We start from the raw sequence: 20,800 nt of genomic DNA on the forward strand, positions 1-20,800 counted from the left end.
ACATCCCTGGCCATGCCTACTGGTCCATGCATCTGTTGTCAGGTGCACCTTTGTGCTCACAGATTGCCTGAGTGCATGGACGATGCGCTCTTTAACATGCTGGTGGAGGGCTGGGATGGCTTTTCTGGAAAAAAAGTGTCGACTGGGTAGCTCGTAGCGTGGTACAGCGTAGTCCATCAGGGCTTTGAAAGCTTCGCTTTCAACTAACTGGTAGGGCATCATCTCTAACGAGATTAGTCTAGCTATGTGTGCGTTCAAACCCTGTGTACGCGGATGCGAGGCTAAGTACTTCCTTTTTCTAACCATAGTCTCATGTAGGGTGAGCTGGACTGGAGAGCTGGAGATCGTGGAACTAGCGGGGGTGCCGGTGGACATGGCAGACTGAGAGACGGTGGGAGATGGTATTGTTGCCACCGGTGCCCTAGATGCAGTGTTTCCTACTACGAAACTGGTGATTCCCTGACCCTGACGGCTTTGGCCTGGCAAAGAAACCTGCACAGATACTGCAGGTGGTGCGGAAAATGGTGGCCCTACACTGCCGGAAGGGATGTTGCGTTGCTGACTAGCTTCATTGGCCGAGGGTGCTACAACCTTAAGGGACGTTTGGTAGTTAGTCCAGGCTTGCAAATGCATGGTGGTTAAATGTCTATGCATGCAACTTGTATTGAGACTTTTCAGATTCTGTCCTCTGCTTAAGGTAGTTGAACATTTTTGACAGATAACTTTGCGCTGATCAATTGGATGTTGTTTAAAAAAATGCCAGACTGCACTCTTTCTAGCATCGGATACCTTTTCAGGCATTGCAGACTGAGCTTTAACCGGATGGCCACGCTGTCCTCCAACAGGTTTTAGCTTTGCCACGCGTTTTGGGCAAGATACGGGCCCGGCAGATGGAACCTGTTGCGATGTTGATGCCTGCTGCGGCCCCTCCTCCTCCGCTTCAGAACTGCTGCCGCCTGCACCCTGTTCCCCCAATGGCTGCCAATCGGGGTCAAGAACTGGGTCATCTATTACCTCTTCTTGTAGCTCGTGTGCAACTTCGTCTGTGTCACCGTGTTGGTCGGTGGTATAGCGTTCGTGATGGGGCAACATAGTCTCATCAGGGTCTGATTCTTGATCAGCACCCTGCGAGGGCAATGTTGTGGTCTGAGTCAAAGGACCAGCATAGTAGTCTGGCTGTGGCTGTGCATCAGTGCACTCCATGTCAGATTCAACTTGTAATGGGCATGGACTGTTAACTGCTTCACTTTCTAAGCCAGGGACGGTATGTGTAAAGAGCTCCATGGAGTAACCCGTTGTGTCGCCTGCTGCATTCTTCTCTGTTGTTGTTTTTGCTGAAGAGGACAAGGAAGTGACTTGTCCCTGACCGTGAACATCCACTAACGACGCGCTGCTTTGACATTTACCAGTTTCACGAGAGGAGGCAAAAGAGCTAGAGGCTGAGTCAGCAAGATAAGCCAAAACTTGCTCTTGCTGCTCCGGCTTTAAAAGCGGTTTTCCTACTCCCAGAAAAGGGAGCGTTCGAGGCCTTGTGTAGCCAGACGACGAACCTGGCTCCACAGCTCCAGACTTAGGTGCAATATTTTTTTTCCCACGACCAGCTGATGCTCCACCACTACCACTACCCTCATTACCAGCTGACAATGAACGCCCCCGGCCACGACCTCTTCCACCATACTTCCTCATTGTTTTAAAAACGTAAACAAACTAACGGTATTTGTTGCTGTCACACAAATTACACGGTGAGCTATAACTTCAATATGATTTAGCTACCCCTTTACAGGTGAGTGAGACCACAACGAAAATCAGGCACAATGTTACACACTCTGTTGTTGGTGGCAACAAATGAGAGAGATGCCACACACGCAGGACTGTCACTGAAGCACAAATGTAAATATTAATCTCCCACTGATTTGATTTTTTTTTTTTTTCAGGGAGACTTTAGGAAAAAAAAAAATAGAATAAAATGATTTTTTCAGGAAGAATTTAGAAACCAAAGAAAATAAAATGATTTTTTCAGGGAGAATTTAGAAAACAAATAAAATAAAATGATTTTTTCAGGGAGAATTTAGAAAACAAATAAAACAAAAAAAGGCTTTCTATGGCCCACTGAGTGAGAGATGGCACACACAGGAGTCAGGAGTGGCACACAAGCCCAGAGGCCAATATTTATCTCCCACTGATTGATGTAGTGATTTTTTCAGGTAGATTTTGGAACCCAAATCAAGCTAAAAAAAATAATAGGCTTTCTATGGCCCACAATTGGAGAGAGAGAGAGAGATGGCACACCCAGGAGTCAAGACTGGCACACAAGCAGAAAGGGCAATATTAATCTCCCATTGATTTGTTTTTTTTGTTTTTTTTTCAGGGAGACTTTAGGAAAAAAAAATAGAATAAAATGATTTTTTCAGGAAGAATTTAGAAACCAAATAAAATAAAATGATTTTTTCAGGGAGAATTTAGAAAACAAATAAAACAAAAAAAGGCTTTCTATGGCTCACTGAGTGAGAGATGACGCACACAGGAGTCAGGAGTGGCACACAAGCCCAGAGGCCAATATTTATCTCCCACTGATTGATGTAGTGATTTTTTCAGGTAGATTTTGGAACCCAAATCAAGCTAAAAAAAATAATAGGCTTTCTATAGCCCACAATTGGAGAGAGAGAGAGAGAGAGATGGCACACCCAGGAGTCAAGACTGGCACACAAGCAGAAAGGGCAATATTAATCTCCCACTGATTTGTTTTTTGTTTTTTTTTTTCAGGGAGACTTTAGGAAAAAAAAATAGAATAAAATGATTTTTTCAGGAAGAATTTAGAAACCAAATAAAATAAAATGATTTTTTCAGGGAGAATTTAGAAAACAAATAAAACAAAAAAAGGCTTTCTATGGCCCACTGAGTGAGAGATGACGCACACAGGAGTCAGGAGTGGCACACAAGCCCAGAGGCCAATATTTATCTCTCACTGATTGATGTAGTGATTTTTTCAGGTAGATTTTGGAACCCAAATCAAGCTAAAAAAATAATAGGCTTTCTATGGCCCACAATTGGAGAGAGAGAGAGAGATGGCACACCCAGGAGTCAAGACTGGCACACAAGCAGAAAGGGCAATATTAATCTCCCACTGATTTTTTTTTTTTTTTTTTTTTCAGGGAGACTTTAGGAAAAAAAAAAATAGAATAAAATGATTTTTTCAGGAAGAATTTAGAAACCAAATAAAATAAAATGATTTTTTCAGGGAGAATTTAGAAAACAAATAAAACAAAAAAAGGCTTTCTATGGCCCACTGAGTGAGAGATGACGCACACAGGAGTCAGGAGTGGCACACAAGCCCAGAGGCCAATATTTATCTCCCACTGATTGATGTAGTGATTTTTTCAGGTAGATTTTGGAACCCAAATCAAGCTAAAAAAAATAATAGGCTTTCTATGGCCCACAATTGGAGAGAGAGAGAGAGATGGCACACCCAGGAGTCAAGACTGGCACACAAGCAGAAAGGGCAATATTAATCTCCCACTGATTTGTTTTTTTTTTCAGGGAGACTTTAGGAAAAAAAAAATAGAATAAAATGATTTTTTCAGGAAGAATTTAGAAACCAAATAAAATAAAATGATTTTTTCAGGGAGAATTTAGAAAACAAATAAAACAAAAAAAAGGCTTTCTATGGCCCACTGAGTGAGAGATGACGCACACAGGAGTCAGGAGTGGCACACAAGCCCAGAGGCCAATATTTATCTCCCACTTTTTTTTTTTTGTTCCAGGGAAAATTTATAAACCCAATAAAAAAAATAATAAATAGGCTTTCTATGGCCCACTATCTGAGAGACAGAGAGAGATGGCACGCTTAGGACTGGCACACAAGCCCAAAGGCCAATATTAATCTCCCTTTTTTTTTTAAGGGAGAATTTATAAAACCAAAAAAAATAAATAAATAGGCTTTCTATGGCCCACTATTTGTGAGAGAGATGGCACGCTCAGGACTGGCACACAAGCCCAGAGGCCAATATTAATCTCCCACTTTTTTTTTTTTTTCCAGGGAAAATTTATAAACCCAATAAAAAAAAAATAAAATAAATAGGCTTTCTATGGCCCACTATCTGAGAGAGAGAGATGGCACGCTTAGGACTGGCACACAAGCCCAAAGGCCAATATTAATCTCCCACTGATTGATTTATTGATTTTTTCAGGTAGAATTTAGAACCCAAATAAAGCAAAAAAAAAAAAAATGGGCTTTCTATGGCCCACTGAGTGAGTGATGATGCACACAGGAGTCAGGAGTGGCACACAAGCCCTGAGGCCAATATTTTTCTCCCACTGATTGATGTAGTGATTTTTTCAGGTAGATTTAAGGGTATGTGTCCACGTTCAGGATTGCATCAGGATTTGGTCAGGATTTTACGTCAGTATTTGTAAGCCAAAACCAGGAGTGGGTGATAAATGCAGAAGTGGTGCATATGTTTCTATTATACTTTTCCTCTAATTGTTCCACTCCTGGTTTTGGCTTACAAATACTGACATAAAATCCTGACCAAATCCTGATGCAATCCTGAACGTGGACACATACCCTTAGAACCAAAATCAAGCAAAAAAATAAATAGGCTTTCTATGGCCCACTGAGTGAGTGATGATGCACACAGGAGTCAAGAGTGGCACACAAGCCCTGAGGCCAATATTTTTCTCCCACTGATTGATGTAGTGATTTTTTCAGGTAGATTTTATAACCCAAATCAAGCAAAAAAATAAATAGGCTTTCTATGGCCCACTGTGTGAGAGATGACACAGACAGGGATGGCACTCTAGCAGAAATGTCAATCTTAATCTCCCACAAAAAAAAAAAAAAAAAAAACAGGGAGTGTCCTTCAATTACTATCTCCCTGCAGTAATCTCAGCCAGGTATGGCAGGCAGCAATAAGGAGTGGACTGATGCACAAATTAAATAAAAAGTGTGTACAAACCAAAAAGATAGCTGTGCAGAAAGGAAGGAACAAGAGGATTTGTGCTTTGAAAAAAGCAGTTGGTTTGCACAGCGGCGTACACACAGCAATGCAGCTATCAGGGAGCCTTCTAGGGCAGCCCAATGAGCTACAGCGCTGAGGGGGAAAAAAAAAAAAATGTAGCTTCCACTGTCCCTGCACACCGAAGGTGGTGTTGGGCAGTGGAAATCGCTACAGCACAAGCGGTTTGGTGGTTAATGGACCCAGCCTAACGCTATCCCTGCTTCTGACGAAGCGGCAGCAACCTCTCCCTAAGCTCAGATCAGCAGCAGTAACATGGCGGTCAGCGGGAACTCCCCTTTATAGCCCCTGTGACGCCGCAGACAGCAAGCCAATCACTGCAATGCCCTTCTCTAAGATGGTGGGGACCAGGACCTATGTCATCACGCTGCCCACACTCTGCGTTTACCTTCATTGGCTGAGAAATGGCACTTTTCGCGTCATTGAAACGCGACTTTGGCGCGAAAGTCGCGTACCGCATGGCCGACCCCGCACAGGGGTCGGATCGGGTCCTGTCTGCTCTTACAATGAATGGGACCCATTAGAGGAAGTCATTGTGGGGAGACCAGAAAATGCAAGTGTTCCTCCATTCACAGTAGAAGTGAAGGTAAAAGCTGTCAATTTATGCTAAAAGTCTCCAAATGCTTAAAGGGACACTGTCACCTGAATTTGGAGGGAACAATCTTCAGCCATGGAGGCGGGGTTTTTGGGTTTTTGATTCACCCTTTCCTTACCTGCTGGCTGCATGCTGGCTGCAATATTGGATTGAAGTTCATTCTCTATCCTCCGTAGTACATGCCTGCACAAGGTAATCTTGCCTTGCGCAGGCGTGTACTATGGAGGACAGAGAATGAACTTCAATCCAATATTGCAGCCAGCATGCAGCCAGCGGGTAAGGAAAGGGTGAATCAAACACCCCAAAACCCCACCTCCATGGCTGAAGATTGTTCCCTCCAAATTCAGGTGACAGTGTCCCTTTAACTGTGGCATTAAAACAAATGAAGCTCTTGGCAGCATATCTGGGTGGGCCATAATCATGTAACCATGTTTACAATTACGGTGGTGAAAACTGATCGTGGGAATAGGGGAACGTCAGCAGATGAAACTTAGCTTCTTTATAATGGTAAAATTGCATCTTAAAAATATAAATGTTCTTTGAAAGTGACCTAGAAAACATTGCCCACATTTTGACCCATGGAAAGTAATAATGCCCCTTGTGTACTCATTTGACAGTTAGAATTAGGGTTGAGCGAAACGGGTCGAACATTTTCAAAAGTCGCCGACTTTTGGCTAAGTCGGAGTTTCATGAAACCCGATCCGACCCCTGTGCGGGGTCGGCCATGCGGTACGCGACTTTCGCGCCAAAGTCGCGTTTCAATGACGCGAAAAGCGCCATTTCTCAGCCAATGAAGGTAAACGCAGAGTGTGGGCAGCGTGATGACATAGGTCCTGGTCCCCACCATCTTAGAGAAGGGCATTGCAGTGATTGGCTTGCTGTCTGCGACGTCACAGGGGCTATAAAGGGGCGTTCCCGCCGACCGCCATCTTACTGCTGCTGATCTGAGCTTAGGGAGAGGTTGCTGCCGCTTCGTCTGAAGCAGGGATAGCGTTAGGCAGGGTCCATTAACCACCAAACCGCTTGTGCTGTAGCGATTTCCACTGTCCAACACCACCTTCGGTGTGCAGGGACAGTGGAAGCTACATTTTTTTTTCTCAGCGCTGTAGCTCATTGGGCTGCCCTAGAAGGCTCCCTGATAGCTGCATTGCTGTGTGTACGCCGCTGTGCAAACCAACTGCTTTTTTCAAAGCACAAATCCTCTTGTTCCTTCCTTTCTGCACAGCTATCTTTTTGGTTTGTCCACACTTTTTATTTAATTTGTGCATCAGTCCACTCCGTATTGCTGCCTGCCATACCTGGCTGAGATTACTGCAGGGAGATAGTAATTGTAGGACAGTCCCTGTTTGTTTGTTTTTTTGTGGGAGATTAAGATTGGCATTTCTGCTAGAGTGCCATCCCTGTGTATGCCATCTCTCACTCAGTGGGCCATAGAAAGGCTATTTATTTTTTTGCTTAATTTGGGTTCTAAAATCTACCTGAAAAATCACTACATCAATCAGTGGGAGAAAAATATTGGCCTCAGGGCTTGTGTGCCACTCCTGACTCCTGTGTGTGCCATCTCTCACTCAGTGGGCCATAGAAAGTCTATTTATTTTTTTGGTTGATTTGGGTTCTAAAATCTACCAGAAAAAAATCACTACATCAATCAGTGGGAGAAAAATATTGGCCTCAGGGCTTGTGTGCCACTCCTGACTCCTGTGTGTGCCATCTTTCACTCAGTGGGCCATAGAAAGCCTATTTATTTTTTTGCTTGATTTGGGTTCTAAAATCTACCTGAAAAAATCACTACATCAATCAGTGGGAGAAAAATATTGGCCTCTGGGCTTGTGTGCCACTCCTGACTCCTGTGTGTGCCATCTCTCACTCAGTGGGCCATAGAAAGCCTATTTATTTTTTTGCTTGATTTGGGTTCTAAAATCTACCTGAAAAAATTACTACATCAATCAGTGGGAGAAAAATATTGGCCTCAGGGCTTGTGTGCCACTCCTGACTCCTGTGTGTGCCATCTCTCACTCAGTGGGCCATATAAAGCCTATTTATTTTTTTGCTTGATTTGGGTTCTAAAATCTACCTGAAAAATCACTACATCAATCAGTGGGAGAAAAATATTGGCCTCAGGGCTTGTGTGCCACTCCTGACTCCTGTGTGTGCCATCTTTCACTCAGTGGGCCATAGAAAGCCTATTTATTTTTTTGCTTGATTTGGGTTCTAAAATCTACCTGAAAAAATCACTACATCAATCAGTGGGAGAAAAATATTGGCCTCTGGGCTTGTGTGCCACTCCTGACTCCTGTGTGTGCCATCTCTCACTCAGTGGGCCATAGAAAGCCTATTTATTTTTTTGCTTGATTTGGGTTCTAAAATCTACCTGAAAAAATCACTACATCAATCAGTGGGAGAAAAATATTGGCCTCTGGGCTTGTGTGCCACTCCTGACTCCTATGTGTGCCATCTCTCACTCAGTGGGCCATAGAAAGGCTATTTATTTTTTTGCTTGATTTGGGTTCTAAAATCTACCTGAAAAAATCACTACATCAATCAGTGGGAGAAAAATATTGGCCTCAGGGCTTGTGTGCCACTCCTGACTCCTGTGTGTGCCATCTCTCACTCAGTGGGCCATAGAAAGCCTATTTATTTTTTTGCTTGATTTGGGTTCTAAAATCTACCTGAAAAATCACTACATCAATCAGTGGGAGAAAAATATTGGCCTCAGGGCTTGTGTGCCACTCCTGACTCATGTGTGTGCCATCTCTCACTCAGTGGGCCATAGAAAACCTATTTCTTTTTTCCTTGATTTGGGTTCTAAAATCTACCTGAATAAATCACTACATCAATCAGTGGGAGAAAAATATTGGCCTCTGGGCTTGTGTGCCACTCTTAAATCCTGTGTGTGCCATCTCTCACTCAGTGGGCCATAGAAAGCCTATTTATTTTTTTTGCTTGATTTGGGTTCTAAAATCTACCTGAAAAAATCACTACATCAATCAGTGGGAGAAAAATATTGGCCTCAGGGCTTGTGTGCCACTCCTGACTCCTGTGTGTGCCATCTCTCACTCAGTGGGCCATAGAAAGCCTATTTATTTTTTGCTTGATTTGGGTTCTAAAATCTACCAGAAAAAAATCACTACATCAATCAGTGGGAGAAAAATATTGGCCTCAGGGCTTGTGTGCCACTCCTGACTCCTGTGTGTGCCATCTCTCACTCAGTGGGCCATAGAAAGCCTATTTATTTTTTTGCTTGATTTGGGTTCTAAAATCTACCTGAAAAAATCACTACATCAATCAGTGGGAGAAAAATATTGGCCTCAGGGCTTGTGTGCCACTCCTGACTCCTGTGTGTGCCATCTCTCACTCAGTGGGCCATAGAAAGGCTATTTATTTTTTTGCTTGATTTGGGTTCTAAAATCTACCTGAAAAAATCACTACATCAATCAGTGGGAGAAAAATATTGGCCTCAGGGCTTGTGTGCCACTCCTGACTCCTGTGTGTGCCATCTCTCACTCAGTGGGCCATAGAAAGCCTATTTATTTTTTTGGTTGATTTGGGTTCTAAAATCTACCAGAAAAAAATCACTACATCAATCAGTGGGAGAAAAATATTGGCCTCAGGGCTTGTGTGCCACTCCTGACTCCTGTGTGTGCCATCTCTCACTCAGTGGGCCATAGAAAGCCTATTTATTTTTTTGCTTGATTTGAGTTCTAAAATCTACCTGAAAAAATCACTACATCAATCAGTGGGAGAAAAATATTGGCCTCAGGGCTTGTGTGCCACTCCTGACTCCTGTGTGTGCCATCTCTCACTCAGTGGGCCATAGAAAGCCTATTTATTTTTTTGCTTGATTTGGGTTCTAAAATCTACCTGAAAAAATCACTACATCAATCAGTGGGAGAAAAATATTGGCCTCAGGGCTTGTGTGCCACTCCTGACTCCTGTGTGTGCCATCTCTCACTCAGTGGGCCATAGAAAGCCTATTTATTTTTTTGGTTGATTTGGGTTCTAAACTCTACCAGAAAAAAATCACTACATCAATCAGTGGGAGAAAAATATTGGCCTCAGGGCTTGTGTGCCACTCCTGACTCCTGTGTGTGCCATCTCTCACTCAGTGGGCCATAGAAAGCCTATTTATTTTTTTGCTTGATTTGGGTTCCAAAATCTACCTGAAAAAATCACTACATCAATCAGTGGGAGAAAAATATTGGCCTCTGGGCTTGTGTGCCACTCCTGACTCCTGTGTGTGCCATCTCTCACTCAGTGGGGCATAGAAAGCCTTTTTTTATTTTTTTTTTATTTGGTTTATAAATTGTCATTGAAAAAATCATTTTATTTTATTTGGTTTCTAAATTCTTCCTGAAAAAATCATTTTATTTTATTTTGTTTCTAAAGTCTCCCTGAAAAATAAAAAAATAATAAAACAGTGGGAGATTAATATTGCCCTTTCTGCTTGTGTGCCAGTCTTGACTCCTGGGTGTGCCATCTCTCTCTCTCTCTCTCTCTCAAATTGTGGGCCATAGAAAGCCTATTAATTTTTTTGCTTGATTTGGGTTCCAAAATCTACCTGAAAAATTCACTACATCAATCAGTGGGAGAAAAATATTGGCCTCTGGGCTTGTGTGCCACTCCTGACTCCTGTGTGTGCCATCTCTCACTCAGTGGGCCATAGAAAGCCTATTTATTTTTTTGCTTGATTTGGGTTCTAAAATCTACCTGAAAAAATCACTACATCAATCAGTGGGAGAAAAATATTGGCCTCTGGGCTTGTGTGCCACTCCTGACTCCTATGTGTGCCATCTCTCACTCAGTGGGGCATAGAAAGCCTTTTTTTATTTTTTTTTTATTTGGTTTCTAAATTGTCATTGAAAAAAACATTTTATTTTATTTGGTTTCTAAATTCTTCCTGAAAAAATCATTTTATTTTATTTTGTTTCTAAAGTCTCCCTGAAAAAAAAAATAAATAAATAAAACAGTGGGAGATTAATATTGCCCTTTCTGCTTGTGTGCCAGTCTTGACTCCTGGGTGTGCCATCTCTCTCTCTCTCTCAAATTGTGGGCCATAGAAAGCCTATTAATTTTTTTGCTTGATTTGGGTTCCAAAATCTACCTGAAAAAATCACTACATCAATCACTGGGAGAAAAATATTGGCCTCTGGGCTTGTGTGCCACTCCTGACTTCTGTGTGTGCCATCTCTCATTCAGTGGGGCATATAAAGCCTATTTATTTTTTTGCTTGATTTGGGTTCTAAAATCTACCTGACAAAATCACTACATCAATCAGTGGGAGAAAAATATTGGCCTCTGGGCTTGTGTGCCACTCCTGACTCCTGTGTGTGCCATCTCTCATTCAGTGGGGCATATAAAGCCTATTAATTTTTTTGGCTTGATTTGGGTTCCAAAATCTACCTGAAAAAATCACTACATCAATCAGTGGGAGAAAAATATTGGCCTCTGGGCTTGTGTGCCACTCCTGACTCCTGTGTGTGCCATCTCTCACTCAGTGGGCCATAGAAAGCCTGTTTATTTTTTTGCTTGATTTGGGTTCTAAAATCTACCTGAAAAAATCACTACATCAATCAGTGGGAGAAAAATATTGGCCTCTGGGCTTGTGTGCCACTCCTGACTCCTGTGTGTGCCATCTCTCACTCAGTGAGGCAGAGAAAGCCTTTTTTTTTTTTTTTTTATTTGGTTTCTAAATTGTCATTGAAAAAATAATTTTATTTTATTTGGTTTCTAAATTCTTCCTGAAAAAATCATTTTATTTTATTTTGTTTCTAAAGTCTCCCTGAAAAAAAATAAAAAAAAATAAAACAGTGGGAGAGTAATATTGCCCTTTCTGCTTGTGTGCCAGTCTTGACTCCTGGGTGTGCCATCTCTCTCTCTCAAATTGTGGGCCATAGAAAGCCTATTAATTTTTTTGCTTGATTTGGGTTCCAAAATCTACCTGAAAAAATCACTACATCAATCAGTGGGAGAAAAATATTGGCCTCTGGGCTTGTGTGCCACTCCTGACTCCTGTGTGTGCCATCTCTCACTCAGTGGGGCATAGAAAGCCTTTTTTTATTTTTTTTATTTGGTTTCTAAATTGTCATTTAAAAAATCATTTTATGTTATTTGGTTTCTAAATTCTTCCTGAAAAAATCATTTTATTTTATTTTGTTTCTAAAGTCTCCCTGAAAAAAAAAAAAAAAAAATAGGTGGGAGATTAATATTGACATTTGTGCTTGAGTGACAGTCCTGCGTGTGTGGCATCTCTGTGATTTGGTGCCACAGAAAACAGAGTGTGTAACATTGTGCCTGATTTTCCTTGTGGTCTCACCAACCTGTAAAGGGATATTGAAATCATACTGAAGTTATAGGTCACCGTGTAAGTTGTTTGACAGCAACAAATAAAGTTACTTTGGTTAAGTTTTTAAAACAATGAGGAAGTCTGGTGCAAGAGGTCGTGGCCGTGGGCGTTCATTGTCAGCTGGTAATGATGGTAGTGGTAGTGGAGCATGAGGTGGTCGTGGGAAAAAATATTCCACCTAAGTCTGGAGCTGTGGAGCCAGGTTCGTCGTCTGGCTACACAAGGCCTCGAACGCTCTCTTTTCTGGGAGTAGGAAAACCGCTTTTAAAGCTGGAACAGCAACAGCAAGTTTTGGCTTACCTTGCAGACTCAGCCTCTAGCTCTTTTGCCTCCTCTTCTGAAACTGGTAAATGTAAAAGCAGCGCGTCGCTTGTGGATGTTCACGGTCAGGGACAAGTCGCTTCCTTGTCCTCTTCAGCAAAAACAACAACAACAAGAGAGAAGGATGCAGCAGGCGACACAACGGGTTACTCCATGGAGCTCTTTACACATACCGTCCCTGGCTTAGAAAGTGAAACAGTTAACAGGCCATGCCCATTACAAGTAGATTCTGATATGGAGTGCACTGATGCACAGCCACAGCCAGACTACTATGCTGGTCCTTTGACTCAGACCACAACATTGCCCTCTCAGGGTACTGATCCACAATCAGACCCTGATGAGACTATGTTGCCCCGTCACGAACGCTATACCACCGACCGACACGGTGACACAGACGAAGTTGCACACGAGCTAGAAGAGGACGTAATAGATGACCCAGTTGTTGACCCCGATTGGCAGCCATTGGGGGAACAGGGTGCAGGCGGCAGTAGTTCAGAAGCGGAGGTGGAGGAGGGGCCGCAGCAGGCATCAACATCGCAACAGGTTCCATCTGCCGGGCCCGTATCTGGCCCAAAACGCGTGGAAAAGCCAAAACCTGTTGGAGGACAGCGTGGCCATCCGGTTAAAGCTCAGTCTGCAATCCCTGAAAAGGGATCCGATGCTAGGAAGAGTGCAGTCTGGCATTTTTTTAAACAACATCCAATTGATCAGCGCAAAGTCATCTGTCAAAAATGTTCAACTAGCTTAAGCAGAGGTCAGAATCTGAAAAGTCTCAATACAAGTTGCATGCATAGACATTTAACCACCATGCATTTTCAAGCCTGGTCTAACTACCAAACGTCCCTTAAGGTTGTAGCACCCTCGGCCAATGAAGCTAGTCAGCAACGCAACATCCCTTCCGTCACTGTAAGGCCACCATTTTCCGCACCACCGGCAGTATCTGTGCAGGTTTCTTTGCCAGCCAAAAGCAGTCAGGGTCAGGGAATCACCAGTTTTGTAGGAGGAAATATTGCATCTAGGGCACCGGCGGAAACAATACCGTCTCCAACCGTCTCTCAGTCTGCCATGTCCACCGGCACACCCGCAAGTTCCACGATCTCCAGCTCTCCAGTCCAGCTCACCCTACATGAGACTCTGCTTAGAAAAAGGAAGTACTTATCCTCGCATCCGCATACACAGGGTTTTAATGCCCACATAGCTAGACTAATCTCGTTAGAAATGATGCCCTACCGGTTAGTTGAAAGCGAAGCTTTCAAAGCCCTGATGGAGTACGCTGAACCACGCTACGAGCTACCCAGTCGACACTTTTTTTCCAGAAAAGCCATCCCAGCCCTGCACCAGCATGTTAAACAGCGCATCCTCCATGCACTCAGGCAATCTGTGAGTACAAAGGTGCACCTGACTACAGATGCATGGACCAGTAGGCATGGCCAGGGACGTTACGTGTCCATCACGGTACACTGGGTGAATGTGGTGGATGCAGGGTCCACAGGGGACATCAATTTCGTGACAGTTGTGCCTAGCCCACGGTCTAGGAAACAGTTGGCTGTAGGCGTTCGCACCCCCTCCTCCTCCTCCTCGTCCTCCTGCAGAAGCGACAGCTCTTCCACAGACCGCAGTCGGCCAACCACTCCATCGGCAGCTGACACTGTTGCACACCAGTTGTCCCATTATGGGGCAGCTACTGGCAAGCGTCAGCAGGCTGTATTGGCTATGAAGTGTTTGGGCGACAACAGACACACCGCGGAAGTTCTGTCCGAGTTCTTGCAACAAGAAACGCAGTCGTGGCTGGGCACAGTAGATCTTGAGGCAGGCAAGGTAGTGAGTGATAACGGAAGGAATTTCATGGCTGCCATCTCCCTTTCCCAACTGAAACACATTCCTTGCCTGGCTCACACCTTAAACCTGGTGGTGCAGTGCTTATTGAAAGCTTATCCTGGGTTCTCCGACCTGCTCCTCAAACTGCGTGGACTTTGCTCACATATCCGCCGTTCGCCTGTACACTCCAGCCGTATGCAGACCTATCAGCGGTCTTTGAACCTTCCCCAGCATCGCCTAATCATAGACGTTGCAACAAGGTGGAACTCAACACTGCACATGCTTCAGAGACTGTGCCAACAGAGGCGGGCTGTTATGTTTTTGTGGGAGGATACACATACACGGGCAGGCAGTAGGATGGCAGACATGGAGTTGTCAGGTGTGCAGTGGTCGAAGATACAAGACATGTGTCAAGTCCTTCAGTGTTTTGAGGAATGCACACGGCTGGTTAGTGCAGACAACGCCATAATAAGCATGAGCATCCCCCTAATGTGTCTGCTGATGCAAAGTTTGACGCACATAAAGGATCAGGCGTCTGCACCAGAGGAAGAGGAAAGCCTTGATGACAGTCAGCCATTGTCTGGTCAGGGCAGTGTACAGGACAAGGTAGCGGGCGAAGAGGAGGTGGAGGACGAGGAGGATGATGGGGATGAGTATATTTTTAATGAGGAAGCTTTCCCGGGGGCACTGGAAATTGGTTGCGTGGCAAGGCCGGGTTCTGGTTTTTTGAGGGACACAAGTGACGAAGATTTGCCTGAAACTGCCCCTCAACCAATCACAACCGCAGATTTGACAACTGGAACTTTGGCGCACATGGCGGATTTTGCCTTACGTATCCTCAAAAGGGACACACGCATTACTAAAATGATGAGCGATGACGATTACTGGTTGGCCTGCCTCCTTGATCCACGCAATAAAGGCAAATTACAAAATATTATGTCACATGAGAACTTGGAACTAATATTAGCAACCAAACAATCAACTCTTGTTGACCGTTTGCTTCAGGCATTCCCAGCACACAGCGCACGTGATCGTTCTCACACGAGCTCCAGGGGGCAGCAGACCAGGAGTGTTAGGGGTGCACACATCAGAAGTGGCGTTGGACAGAGGGGTTTTCTGACCACGTTGTGGAGTGATTTTGCCATGACCGCAGACAGGACAGGTACTGCTGCATCAATTGAAAGTGACAGGAGACAACATTTGTCCAGTATGGTTACTAACTATTTTTCATCCCTTATCGATGTTCTCCCTCAACCGTCATTCCCATGTGATTACTGGGCATCAAAATTAGACACCTGGCTAGAATTGGCAGAATATGCATTGCAGGAGCTAGTGTCCTATCAGAAAGAGTATTCAGTGCTGCAGGTTCAATATTAACCGAAAAAAGGACTCGTCTGGCTACCCAAAATGTTGATGATCTAACATTCATTAAAATGAACCACAACTGGATTTCGAATTCTTTTGCCCCACCTTGCCCGGCAGACACCTAGCTGAAAAGCTCTTGCCTGTGGACTACTGTGAATTACTTTTCTAATGTCTAATTTGCTGCAGCTGATTGTCCAGCATACGACATGTTTACACCTCCCTAAATGGCCACACTCCCCACATGGGGCCGTGGTATCACGACTTGGCGCAAGCACCCGTGAGAGTGCTGTTTGTCTGAAGAGGTGGGTGTGCCCGCTTTTGGTCGACGGCACTGCCACTGGGTCCCTCATAGTACAATAAAGTGTCTCTGGCGGTGGTGGTGCGCACCCAACGTCAGACACACTATTGTAACATGAGGGGCCCTGGGCCTGTACCGCCGGCCACTAGAGAGTTCATCCAACCCCAGGTCAAACATTGCTCTAACACTTCCACAGTTATCTCTCACACTTCCACCAATGTTTAGTCTATGCGCTGACATCCTTCCATTCCTGCCACTGACAATACCATTGTGTTGACATGTATGATGGTACTTAACATAGTCAGGGGCAGTGTCCTCTATTTACCACAGTAAATACTTTGCGCTAAATTAGTAGGTCTGAAACTACGCAGAGGATCCCACCCCTGAACCTAATGATTGCACCCTTTAGTGTTTTCGTTTTGTTTTAATGCGAGACATTCACATTTATTTATTGTTTTGGACTACTAACTGGCAGACACTCATTACAATCGGCCTCCGCTGACCAGACCACTGCTGCCCGTCTACCCCTGGAACCAATTTTAAATTGCCTACAGCCAGCCCATTTTATTATGTTAAACCTTTGAAGCCTGTGTGCGGTCCCTCCTTCCACTAGGCCTCCACTGACCTGTCTCCTGCTGCCCGTGTACCCCTGGAACCAATTATAAAGTGCCTACAGCCTGTCCAATTTTATTATGTTAGGCCTTCGAAGCCTGTCTGCGGTCCCTCTTTCCACTAGACCTCCACTGACCTGTCTACTGCTGCCCGTGTACCCCTGGAACCAATTATAAAGTGCCTACAGCCTGTCCAATTTTATTATGTTAGGCCTTCGAAGCCTGTGTGCGGTCCCTCCTTCCACTAGGCCTCCACTGACCTGTCTACTGCTGCCCGTGTACCCCTGGAACCAATTTTAAATTGCCTACAGCCAGACCATTTTATTATGTTAGGCCTTCGAAGCCTGTCTGCGGCCCGTTCTTTCAACTACTACTACACTGACCTGTCTACTGCTGCCAGTGTACCCCTGGAACCAATTATAAAGTGCCTACAGCCTGTCCAATTTTATTATGTTAGGCCTTCGAAGCCTGTCTGCGGTCCCTCCTTCCACTAGGCCTCCAATGACCTGTCTACTGCTGCCCGTGTACCCCTGGAACCAATTTTAAATTGCCTACAGCCAGCCCATTTTATTATGTTAGGCCTTCGAAGCCTGTCTGCGGCCCGTTCTTTCAAGTACTACTACACTGACCTGTCTACTGCTGCCCGTGTGCCCCTGGAACCAATTATAAAGTGCCTACAGCCTGTCCAATTTTATTATGTTAGGCCTTCGAAGCCTGTCTGCGGTCCCTCCTTCCACTAGGCCTCCACTGACCTGTCTACTGCTGCCCGTGTACCCCTGGAACCAATTTTAAATTGCCTACAGCCAGCCCATTTTATTATGTTAGGCCTTCGAAGCCTGTCTGCGGCCCGTTCTTTCAACTACTACTACACTGACCTGTCTACTGCTGCCCGTGTACCCCTGGAACCAATCATAAAGTGCCTACAGCCTGTCCAATTTTATTATGTTAGGCCTTCGAAGCCTGTCTGCAGTCCCTCCTTCCACTAGGCCTCCAATTACCTGTCTACTGCTGCCCATGTACCCCTGGAACCAATTTTAAATTGCCTACAGCCAGCCCATTTTATTATGTTAGGCCTTCAAAGCCTGTCTGCGGCCCGTTCTTTCAACTACTACTACACTGACCTGTCTACTGCTGCCCGTGTACCCCTGGAACCAATTTTAAATTGCCTACAGCCAGCCCATTTTATTATGTTAGGCCTTCGAAGCCTGTCTGCGGCCCGTTCTTTCAACTACTACTACACTGACCTGTCTACTGCTGCCCGTGTACCCCTGGAACCAATTTTAAATTGCCTACAGCCAGCCCATTTTATTATGTTAGGCCTTCGAAGCCTGTCTGCGGCCCGTTCTTTCAACTACTACTACACTGACCTGTCTACTGCTGCCCGTGTACCCCTGGAACCAATTATAAAGTGCCTACAGCCTGTCCAATTTTATTATATTAGGCCTTCGAAGCCTGTCTGCGGTCCCTCCTTCCACTAGGCCTCCACTGACCTGTCTCCTGCTGCCCGTGTACCCCTGGAACCAATCATAAAGTGCCTACAGCCTGTCCAATTTTATTATGTTAGGCCTTCGAAGCCTGTGTGCGGTCCCTCCTTCCACTAGGCCTCCACTGACCTGTCTACTGCTGCCCGTGTACCCCTGGAACCAATTTTAAATTGCCTATAGCCAGCCCATTTTATTATGTTAGGCCTTCGAAGCCTGTCTGCGGCCCGTTCTTTCAACTACTACTACACTGACCTGTCTACTGCTGCCCGTGTACCCCTGGAACCAATTATAAAGTGCCTACAGCCTGTCCAATTTTATTATGTTAGGCCTTCGAAGCCTGTCTGCGGTCCCTCCTTCCACTAGGCCTCCACTGACCTGTCTACTGCTGCCCGTGTACCCCTGGAACCAATTTTAAATTGCCTACAGCCAGCCCATTTTATTATGTTAGGCCTTCGAAGCCTGTCTGCGGCCCGTTCTTTCAACTACTACTACACTGACCTGTCTACTGCTGCCCGTGTACCCCTGGAACCAATTATAAAGTGCCTACAGCCTGTCCAATTTTATTATGTTAGGCCTTCGAAGCCCGTCTGCGGTCCCTCCTTCCACTAGGCCTCCAATGACCTGTCTACTGCTGCCCGTGTACCCCTGGAACCAATTTTAAATTGCCTACAGCCAGCCCATTTTATTATGTTAGGCCTTCGAAGCCTGTCTGCGGCCCGTTCTTTCAACTACTACTACACTGACCTGTCTACTGCTGCCCGTGTACCCCTGGAACCAATTTTAAATTGCCTACAGCCAGCCCATTTTATTATGTTAGGCCTTCGAAGCCTGTCTGCGGCCCGTTCTTTCAACTACTACTACACTGACCTGTCTACTGCTGCCCGTGTACCCCTGGAACCAATTATAAAGTGCCTACAGCCTGTCCAATTTTATTATGTTAGGCCTTCGAAGCCTGTCTGCGGTCCCTCCTTCCACTAGGCCTCCACTGACCTGTCTACTGCTGCTCGTGTACCCCTGGAACCAATTTTAAATTGCCTACAGCCAGCCCATTTTATTATGTTAGGTCTTCGAAGCCTGTCTGCGGCCCGTTCTTTCAACTACTACTACACTGACCTGTCTACTGCTGCCCGTGTACCCCTGGAACCAATTATAAAGTGCCTACAGCCTGTCCAATTTTATTATGTTAGGCCTTCGAAGCCTGTCTGCGGTCCCTCCTTCCACTAGGCCTCCAATGACCTGTCTACTGCTGCCCGTGTACCCCTGGAACCAATTTTAAATTGCCTACAGCCAGCCCATTTTATTATGTTAGGCCTTCGAAGCCTGTCTGCGGCCCGTTCTTTCAACTACTACTACACTGACCTGTCTACTGCTGCCCGTGTACCCCTGGAACCAATTATAAAGTGCCTACAGCCTGTCCAATTTTATTTTGTTAGGCCTTCGAAGCCTGTCTGCGGTCCCTCCTTCCACTAGGCCTCCAATGACCTGTCTACTGCTGCCCGTGTACCCCTGGAACCAATGTTAAAGTGCCTACAGTCCAATTTTTTTTATATTAGGCCTTCGAAGCCTGTCTGCGGCCCGTTCTTTCTACTACTCCTACACTGACCAGACCACTGCTGCCCGTGTACCCCTGGAACCTATTTTTTATTGCATAGAGCATCCTTTTTTTAATAGTAGGCATACAAAGTCTGTCTGCGGTCCACTATTGAAATTGTCCTCCACTGCCCAGAGCAATGCTGCCTGTGTACCCCTGTAACCTTTTTTAAGCTGCAGTGAGCCACATTTTTGGTTTAAGGCCTACTACCTGTGTCTGTCTGCGCCACTCAATTCAGCTGTGTTCCTTTGAAAAAAGCTGAGCGTCAATAGTCTTGTTTTCAGCCTCTAGGAATTTTAAAACTGCATTGGGGGTACAACTTTGGTAGGGCCTACTAACGGTGTCTGCCGCCCCAAGGTGTGCCCCAGGTTTCGTCCACATTGCTTCGGTATTCCGACTCTCGTTTAGTAGTTGTAGAAAACTACACTGCATTAGGCCTACAAATTGGGTATGGGGTGTAGAGAGATGGTGTGTTCCACTCCAAGGTGTTCCCCAGGTTTCCTCGCCATTGCTTCGATCTTAATGCTCTCGTTTAGTAGTTGTTGGAAACTACGCTGCATTAGGCCTACAAATTGGGTATGGGGTGTAGAGAGATGGTGTGTTGCACTCCAAGGTGTTCCCCAGGTTTCCTCTCCATTGCTTCGATCTTCTGGCTCTCGTTTAGTAGTTGTTGGAAACTACACTGCATTAGGCCTACAAATTGGGTATGGGGTGTAGAGAGATGGTGTGTTGCACTCCAAGGTGTTCCCCAGGTTTCCTCTCCATTGCTTCGATCTTCTTGCTCTCGTTTAGTAGTTGTTGGAAACTACACTGCATTAGGCCAACAAATTGGGTATGGGGTGTAGAGAGATGGTGTGTTGCACTCCAAGGTGTTCCCCAGGTTGCCTTTCCTGAGCTTCTATCTTCAGGCTCTCGTTTAGTAGTTGTTGGAAACTACGCTGCATTAGGCCTATAAATTGGGTATGGGGTGTAGAGAGATGGTGTGTTCCACTCCAAGGTGTTCCCCAGGTTTCCTCGCCATTGATTCGATCTTAATGCTCTCGTTTAGTAGTTGTTGGAAACTACGCTGCATTAGGCCTACAAATTGGGTATGGGGTATAGAGAGATGGTGTGTTGCACTCCAAGGTGTTCCCCAGGTTTCCTCTCCATTGCTTCGATCTTCTGGCTCTCGTTTAGTAGTTGTTGGAAACTACACTGCATTAGGCCTACAAATTGGGTATGGGGTGTAGAGAGATGGTGTGTTGCACTCCAAGGTGTTCCCCAGGTTTCCTCTCCATTGCTTCGATCTTCTTGCTCTCGTTTAGTAGTTGTTGGAAACTACACTGCATTAGGCCAACAAATTGGGTATGGGGTGTAGAG

General features: G+C 45.2%; 1 protein-coding gene across 1 annotated transcript in view; it reads left to right on the forward strand.

Annotated features, from left to right (window-relative positions):
* Positions 1 to 5,509: 5,509 nt before the first annotated feature.
* Positions 5,510 to 20,800, forward strand: part of GATM (glycine amidinotransferase) — a 98,873-nt gene continuing 83,582 nt past the window's right edge. Inside the window, exon 1 of the mRNA XM_069766078.1 lies at positions 5,510 to 5,601. The gene's annotated coding sequence lies outside the window, so the exon portion shown is untranslated. The remainder of the gene's footprint in view (positions 5,602 to 20,800) is intronic.

The sequence above is a fragment of the Ranitomeya imitator genome, chromosome 4 (genome assembly GCF_032444005.1).
Source record: "Ranitomeya imitator isolate aRanImi1 chromosome 4, aRanImi1.pri, whole genome shotgun sequence".
In the NCBI taxonomy this organism is placed as follows: Eukaryota; Metazoa; Chordata; class Amphibia; order Anura; family Dendrobatidae; genus Ranitomeya; species Ranitomeya imitator.